Source organism: Chrysemys picta, chromosome 12 (genome assembly GCF_011386835.1).
Source record: "Chrysemys picta bellii isolate R12L10 chromosome 12, ASM1138683v2, whole genome shotgun sequence".
Classification (NCBI taxonomy): Eukaryota; Metazoa; Chordata; order Testudines; family Emydidae; genus Chrysemys; species Chrysemys picta.
This window is the reverse complement of record NC_088802.1, coordinates 21,888,320-21,897,593: the sequence shown is the minus strand read 5'-3', so window position 1 is coordinate 21,897,593 and position 9,274 is coordinate 21,888,320. Positions and strand designations below refer to the sequence as shown.

The 9,274-nt window shown below is 40.5% G+C and overlaps 1 pseudogene; it reads right to left on the bottom strand.

Annotated features, from left to right (window-relative positions):
• Positions 1–3,417: 3,417 nt before the first annotated feature.
• LOC135974543 (olfactory receptor 6F1-like) lies at positions 3,418–8,804 on the bottom strand (annotated as a pseudogene).
• Between the last annotated feature and the right edge of the window lie 470 nt (positions 8,805–9,274).

The window sequence follows — 9,274 nt, the reverse complement described above, 5'->3', positions numbered from 1 at the left end:
TTATTTAGACAATTTGTTTGTTGACCAGGTATGTTCTTTATCTGCAACTTCTTTGTGCTGGCAGTTCTCTCACTTCCTTTATCAGTTAGATAATTTGCATCCACACAGGCTTGGCTTTTGGATTCAAAACCATTAGCAGAGCTCAGAGACTCTGTCTTAAAAGGAACACAATTAACTTTTACCAGAGTTTTGATGACTTTTAACTCTTGCTTCCAAAACACACACAGATTTGAAAAAGAAAACACAGCCCTAGTAGGATTTTAAATAAGTAGCATGTTTCGTTTGCATTTCTTTTACCCCCTCTATAATATACACTGCACACGTCTGCACATTCCTTCTATACTTTAACTTTTAAAACATTAGCCATATTCATTTTTACATAAGGTGTAACTGTTTCTTTTGTTCTTACAGAGTTTTATGTACCCTTATCAAAGTGACAGTCTGATTACACAGAGCCATCCCAAGGCTCAGTGTTTCTAACATTGCTTCTTTTTTGTTTTGTGCACCTCACCCCTGATGTTGCTTCAGAGGGGCACTGTCTTTATTCTTTTCCTACAGCTTTCATTTGCTATTTTGTTACAAAAAACAAACAAACAAACTGAATCCAGAATCTCTCCCTATTTTTCTGATTTTGACTGTCCTGCTGCAGCCATGACTTGGTCTTTATTTGAAAACATTTAAATTTTGTAAAGAATCAAGTTACCCCTTAAGGGTTAAATACCAAATCTCAACGCCAACCAACACTGATTACCTGTGTCTGGCAAAAAGGTCTGTCAGTTTTGCAACTTTGAATTAAAGAGTCAAATGGATTTTTAGTGGCATTATAAACAAAACAAAACCAATTTATCTTAAACTTACAAAACAGGAGTTTTACAAACCTCACATATTCCCACAGACAGACAGATACATACACATTTTCTCTCCCTTAACATCCCTCTTACACTGCTTTGTTTTTACATAGCTGTACATAGATTACATTACCTTTATACATTTGGGGCAGTTAAGTTCCAATAGAACCCCCCCCCCATGTTCTTTTAGCAAATTTGACTCAATTGTCCATAGTCAAATGATTTTAATTAGATAGTCTCTTTACCTGGATTATTTACAGACATTCCTCTGGAAAAGGACCCATTTTTCCTTTAGAATGGCTGCAAAGAAACCAAGAATTCTTTTAACAAGATCCTTTTTAACATTTTCACAAAGTTTAACTGTTTAATTCTCTCCAGTCTCTGTAGAGTTAACTTTTCACTCTCTTTCCTTAAATCACTTGTTTATTTCCCAAAATGACACCTTTATCAACTCAGATTTCACCATTTTAAGTATTGTTCCAGGGGTTCATACTTGCACTTACTCCTGACACTATGCCCTTAGGGCTTCCAACCTGTTTTTTTTCTTTTTTCTTTTTCTTTATCTGTTACTTGCCTGCTTGTCTGGGCCCAATCCTGCTTTTTCCAATGAACCATTTTTGTGAGTGATATTGTGGTCATTTCACAATTTTGAAAGAAATGCTTAAGGAAAGGGCCCAGGAAGGGTGGGGGCTAGTTGAGGAGCCCACCCTCCTTGCTGAATTGGTAATGGAACACTAAAGAATCAGTTTCTGAGGCAGACAATGAAGGGGAACAGAACAAGGGGCATTTTATCCTTTTTACAATGAGATGGGAGTATGAAGGGAGTTGGGATCGATCCGGGGTTGTTGGTTTTTTTTGTTTTTGTTTTTTTTGTCAGAGAACAGGGTGAAGGGGAGCGCTCAGTCTGGTGGTGGGAGAGGAAGCTTTTAATAAAGCTTTCAATTTATTATTTGAATATTTGAGAGAGGCAAGTTTTGATTTTGTCCACCTACGATTTGCCTCTTCCCACCACTGCATGAAACAATTAACCTCTCTTTTAGCCAATTTAGTTTTAGGCTGTCCGAGTTTGTTTTTTTTAAGATGTCCACTCGGTCCTTGTTCCAAGGTTTTAACAGTGGCCACTGAGTTTTGGGATCTCCCTGAGTTCGCCTAGACTATTTTTCCAGAAATTTACAGGAGTCCGGACGCTTCCTAAAACTGAGCCGGCGTTCCTTTAGGGAACTGTCCTGACTTAGACGTCTGGTTACCAATACAGGAGGACTTTACACACACCAATCACACAAGAAGGAAATTTGGGTTCGTCAGAGCGATGCCCGGTGCAACACACAAAAGGAGCCCACAGGCTACTGACTCAATCGCCCTTGCTTTCACACCAAGGGTTTTACCCAAGGTGTGGTGCGGCTGCGATTGTGCAGATTTCACTCACTCAGACCGCGGGGACAGGAACCCCTTGGTCGGCCGATCCCCGGATGGAGATGGCACCCAGACTCAAACACTCCACAGGAGGACGGATAGACACAGAGACAGGACAGTCCTCAGACCGGACAAAACACAGAAATAATTACCTGACCAGATTCCTGATGCCAGATCCCAGGATCCCTACCAGAACAGAGTGGGAACCAACAGGTTCGATGGCGTAGACCTCACTGTGGTCGTGCACCCTTCCGTTCAGGAGGAGGACCTCTCGGGCCAAATGCCCAGGTGCCGGCTACCACGGTCGTCCTACAAAAACGGTCAGGAATCACACAGCCCCAGTGAAGATGGTTGCCATCTCGGTGGAACCTCCAAATTGTCAAAGTTAGACTCAGGACTCATAGTTTGTCAGACCACTCTGTTTTATTAGCACAGCGCTCTGCTAATACATTCAGATAATGTGAGCCTCCATGCAAGATTCAAACAGTCTTATTTATACAGATAAAAGGGTGCGAACTAAACAAAGGGACAGAGAGAGCAAAATTGTAAAATATGCATGGAGCACAATATGCATATCCTGCTTCCTTGTTAACTCTTATTGATCTAAGACTAATGCTTCACCAATTGCCCTTAAGTGGCAAGTTAAGCAGTTAATGTCTGCTTTCCTGCCCCCCTGGCTTGCAGCATTTCTCATTTCTACTTAAAGGTACATACAGCATTCTTTAATTCATTCTATTTCTTTAATATAATTCATTTCACTTTCACATGGGTAAAATGGAGAAATATATCATATCAGATTATTTTAGACACACAAACAATGAGTGCCTGATCCTCATTTAAAATAAGGCTCCTTTGCATCATTCCAGTAGTGTAAAGGGGTCTTCAAGACCTTTCAAATTACAATTAATCCCACTTTATGGCCCATTTACAGTGCCAAGAGAGTCCAAAGTTACCTTATCATAGATCAGAATCAGGCCCATGTAACATAGTTTTCGAATACTGGGACAAATTCTACATTATCATTAACTATTATTATTAATATTAATATTATTATATGTGAGATAAAATGTATGTATTATTATTGTTTTGATTGCTCACTTGATTTCCCCTCACTGACTGCCTAAATCAATGATATCTAGGCAATTGGAGAATAGTGTCACATCCTACTTAATGCCTTTCTCAAGATTTCTTTAATACCTTTGTTCCGTAGAGCGTATGTGAAGGGGTTAAGCAACAGTGTCACAATAGTGTTCAAGAGTGTGACAATTTTGTTCATTTCCAGTGAGTTCTGTTTAGAAGTCTTAATGTACAGAAAAATAGAGCAGCCATACCATATAACCACAATGGTGAGATGGGAAGAGCAAAGTGGAAAAGGCCTTTTGCCAGCTGTGGGCAGATGGGATTCTCAGGATGGTGGAGGTGATATAAATGTAGGAGACCAGGGTGACTTCACAGGAGCCCAGGATGACAATAAAGCAGATAGCAATGTACACCATCTCAACGAGGTGCATGTCTGTGCAGGAGAGCTCTATCCAAGAATCTATGTCACAGAAGAAATGGTTGATGGTGGTAGGGTCACAGAAAGATAACCTGATGATCAGAAACACTGGCACAGAAATAGTCAGGAAGCTACTTGCCCATGAGCCAAGGGCCAGATGAATGGACAAGGTGCTGTTCATGATGGAGCTATAGTGCAATGGGTGGCAAATGGCCAAATAGCGATCATAGGCTATGACTGCCAGGAGTAGATATTCAGTGCAGCCTAGGGAGAAGACAAAGTACATCTGCAGGAGGCAACTGGGGAAGGAGACAGTTTTGCTTTGGGACATAAGGATGGCAAGAGATTTGGGAATGTAGGCAGTGGTGAAACAGATGTCTGGGAAGGACAGATTGCATAGGAAGAAATACATAGGCCTGTGGAGGCGGTGGTGGGTACCCACTAAGGATATGATGGTGATGTTTCCCATCAGCATCAGGATGTACATGAACAAGAAAAGCAGGAAGAGAGAGATCTGCAAATACCAAGAGCCAGGGAACACAAACAGATTAAATTCCTTCACATTGGTTTGATTTCCCTTCTCCGTTTGGGTGTTCTACCTGCCAAAACACAGGAACCATAAAAGGAAGACAAAGAAATACACAGGAGACTTTGTTAGATGCAGCTCATTGTTGATAGACAACAAACTGAGCAGTCATATATATAATTTTTAAAGCCTGCAGTGATCATATAATCTGACCTCCTGCATAACATAGGCTGGATAATTCCACTCACCAAAGCCCAGTAACTAGTGGTTTAACCAGAGCCTATCTCTTAGGGGGAAAAAAATCCTATCTTGACTGGACACCCCTCTAATGTTAAAGAGCTGTATCCTACTTATATGATGTAGTGCACATTCAACTCTCAATAGGAGCTGTGAGTATATTCTTGGCTCAGGGCATTAGACTTTCAATGGCAAACTGGCATCTAACTCCCCTAGGTTGCTTTGCAAATTCCAGCCTTAGATTCCATTCCACCAGCAGAGCCAGGAAACCTGACCTAACTCACCTCCCAAAACCAGAAACAGACCCAGGATTTTTCACTCTCAGTCCTCAGCTCTACGCACGAGACCCCACTTCCCTCCTAGAGCTGGGAATGGAACCCAGGAGCCCTGACTTCTAGCCCTCCAACTGTTAGACTCCATTCCACTGAGCTATTAGTGCACACTGCCTTCACAGAGCCAGAAACAGCACCCAAGAGTCCTGGCCTATATTTTCAAACGAGACTGCTTATTTGGGGTGTCCCAGATTTTTGATGTCTACCTTGAGACATCTAAAAGGGCCCGGTCTCTAGTGAGCATCTTGGGTCCCTCTCAGCTTGGGACTCCAGAACCCTGTCTTTTTGAGCCAGACATGCAAGCCTGATGAAACACAGACCCGGTGTCTGAACCACGTCCCGAAAGATGCAGGCTTTCACTGAAAACCACTCAGCAGATACTCCTGTCTCCAGCACCCAGATGCCCAGTTCCCAGTGGGATCCAAACCCCAAATAAATCTGTTTTACTTTGTATAAAGCTTATACAGGGTAAACTCACAAATTGTCCACCTTCTATAACACTGATAGAGAGATACACACAGCTGTTTGCCCTCCTCCTGTCCAGGTATTAATCACTTAATCTGGATTAATTAATAAACAAAAGTGATTTTATTAAGCACAGAAAGTAGGATTTAAGTGGTCTCAAGTAATAACAGACAGAACAAAGTAAGCTACCAAGCAAAATAAAACAAAACATGCAAGTCTAAGCCTAATATATTTAAGAAACTGAATACAGGTAAATCTCATCCTCAGAGATGTTCCAGTAAGCTTCTTTTACAGACTAGCCTCCTTCTAGTCTGGGTCCAGCAATCACTTACACCCCTGTGGTTACTGTCCTTTGTTTAGGTTTCTTTCAGGTATTCTTTGGAGGTGGAGAGGCTATCTCTTGAGCCAGTTGAAGACAAAATGGAGGGGTCTCCCAGGAGCTTAAATAGACTTTCTCTTGTGTGTGGAGATCCCCTCCTCTCTCCTATCCAGAATTCAGCTCCAAGATGGAGTTTTGGAGTCACATGGGCAAGTCACATGTCCATGCATGACTCAGTTCCTTACAAGTGGCAGCCATTGTTTACATGCTACCTTGAACGTCCTCAGGTAGACTTTTCATATGGATGGAGTCTTCCAAGAACCATTGTCTGTTAAGTGTTTCTTGATTGGCCACTTAACTTGCAAATTCCTTTCTAAAGAAGCTGACCAAATGCTTTACTAAGGCTACTTAAAATCAAATAAGTACACAGACAATATTCATAATTTTGAATAAAAAAATGATACATGCATACGAATAGGATGAATATATTCAGTAGATATGTTACATGGCATATGTAGCATAAAACATATTCCAGTCATGTCATATTTACATTTTTTACATATTTACATTCATAAACATATTTCCATAAAGCATTATGGGTGCAACATCATCTGGGCCTAATCCTTTCCCCTGCTACAGTCCTTGTTCCAGCTCAGATGGTAACTCAGGGATTTCTCATGACTGGCCGCCCCTTTTGTTCTGTTCCACCTCCATCCTTTGTCTCTCTCTGAGTTCTCCCCCCTTCCTTCTAAAAGGAAAAGCACCAGGTTTAAGATGGATTTTAATACCAGGTGACATGGTCACATGTTCTGTGAGACCCCAAGTCTTCATTCTTTCTGTTCTGAGTCACATGAACACAGGAAGGCTTGCAAGTAAACAGAGCCATTTACAACCAATTGTCCTGGTTAATGGGAGCCATCAAGATTCTAAACCACCATTAATGGCCCACACTTTGCATAGTTGCAATAGGATTTCAGAGTAATACTTTATATTTATAGCTTCAGATACAAGAATGATACATTCATACAAATAGGATGAACACACTCAGTACATTATAAGCTTTGTAATGATACGTTACATGGGTTTTTTTTGCATAAAGCATATTCCAGTTACATTATATTCACACTCATAAGCATATTTCCATAAACATATGGAGTTCAATGTCACAAGTAGGTCTCAAAGCACTTCACCAAGGAGGTCAGGGTCACTATCCCCATTTTACTGGTGAAACTGAGGCACAAACAAGGGAAGCTTTACTCTGCTCTGAGTGAGAGGGAAATCAGTTGCAATGACTGCATAGGAGTTACTCCATATTTACATTGGGATGAATGAGAGGTAGAAGCAGACCCATTGACTCCAGTGGGCTAAAAACCAGATTATTTTGTCCTGATCATCCACTCACTTACACTGGCTTTACACAGGTATAACTCCATTGACTTCGGGGGCGTTTCTGGATTTACACTGGGATAGGCTCAGGATCTTACCCCATGTGTACACAGCATGTGCCTGAATTTCAGAGAAGCAGAGGGAATCTGAACCCTGGTGAAACCACATGGACTACATCTTCATCTTGAGTAAATAAGCCAATCTGTGCTGATTTCAATTGAGCAATGCTAGCTGACAGCTGCTGGGGATCTGACCCATTTTGACCTGGGAGATCAGGAACTACAGGTGCCCATTTCTCATTTTTTTGCCCTGAGCTGAAATTTAGTAGACACTGTATTTCATTCTTAAAGATGCTTTACATTTACTTTCTTAAAAATGAGTTCTGAAAAGAACCATTTCCTTTTTTGAAATATTTGTTTCCCTCACTCAACTGAGCTAGAAAGTATTTTGCTGTATTGAAACTGAAGAAAATAAAATAAAGCACAAAATATCCGTCATTCCCTCCTCATGTACCAGATGTCCCCTGCAGGAGCAAAAGCAGCCAGACTGTGAGGTGCCCAGTCACACTTTGATCTTGTAAGCCAGATTCCCAAAGGTGTTTAAGCACATAAAGATGCAGACAGGTGCCTAGTGGGACTTTCCAAAGCACCTTAATGGATGAGGTGCCTAACTCCCATTGGATGTTATGTGGCTAATCTGCTTAGGCACTTCTGAAAATCCCATTGAGGTCCAGCTCCTCAAAGGTATTTAGGCATATTAGTTTTCTTCCAGTCTTCTGAAGCATCCCCAGTATTCCAATACATATTGAAAATCAACATTAACAGTTCAGTGAGCTCCTCAGCCAGGTCCTTTACAACTCTTGGATGCAAGTTGTCTGTACCGGCTGGTTCAAAAATGTCTCACTTTAGTAGATTCTGTTTAACATCCTCCAGGGATACTAGTGGAATGGAAAGAGTGTTATCATACCATATGATGAGACTATATCATCTGGTTTTTCCTGAGATTCAGAACAGAAATATTTATTGAACACTTCTGCCTTTTCTGTATTATCATTGATAATTCTGCCATTTCCATCTATTAATGGACCAATATCATTGTCAGGATTCTTTTTGTTCTTGATATATTTTAAAAGTTCCTTATTGTCCTTAACTCTGCTGGCCAAAGATGTCTACTTGCGTCCCTTTGCGTCCCTTATCAGTTTTCTACAGTTCCTAACTTCTGATTTATATTCATTACTATCAACTTCCCCTTGCTTAATTTGTTATATATTATTTCTTAGTTTGTTTTATAGCTGCCTTCACATCCCCTCTAAAAAAGGTCATTTTTAAACCAGCACAACATTTTCCCTCAGTTGTGGGATTGTGGTTGTTGGAGCATCTACTAAAGTATTTTTTGAATGATTCCCAAGCATAATTTACATTTTCATAATTACATTCTTCGTCTCTTCTCATTTGGCTCATAATCACTTTTAGCTTTGTGAAATTAGTGCCACTAGAGCACCAAGTATATCTATATTACTGGTCTGGACTTTATTCTGCTTTCACATTATAAATGTGATCAAATCATAATCACTTGTAACTATGCTACCATTAATTTTTAGTTCTGTGATCAGTTCCTCTTTATCTGGCAGGACGAGGTCTAATGTAGAACTCCCCCAGGGAGGATGCAACATTTTTTGAGTTAGGAAATTGTCAGCTATGATGTTTAGAAATTCCAGGGATATTTTAGTACTGACAGCATGAAACCTCCAGCATGTGTCACTCACACTGGTGTCCCCCATGACCGTGCAGCTTTTCTTGTACACATTATACCTAGGTGCGTAAAGAGGTGGTCATCTTGTTCCCTACTGTGATTTGGTTTTATTTCATTTACTTTCAAATTATTTCTGTCAAAAACAAAATAAATTATTTGAAATCCAATTCTTTTCATGAAACATTTTGATTTTGATGAAACTTCAAGTGAAAAATTGAAAACATTTGGCCAATTTTGGTGATTAAGAAATGGGTTTTATCAATGTGGCCTAAGAGGGTTAAGCCCCCTCCTCCAATTGATAGCCATAATGTGAGGCCAGAAGGGACCATTAGATCTAGTCTGATCTTCTGTATATCACAGACCATTGAATTTCATCTAGTTACGCATGTATTGAGGTCAATAACTTGGGTTACACTTTCAATCCTTAGGAGACTGTTGTGAGCCACAGGCAGAGACCAGGAGAGACTGAGGTGACACCAGTTCCCATGGCCTCTGCAA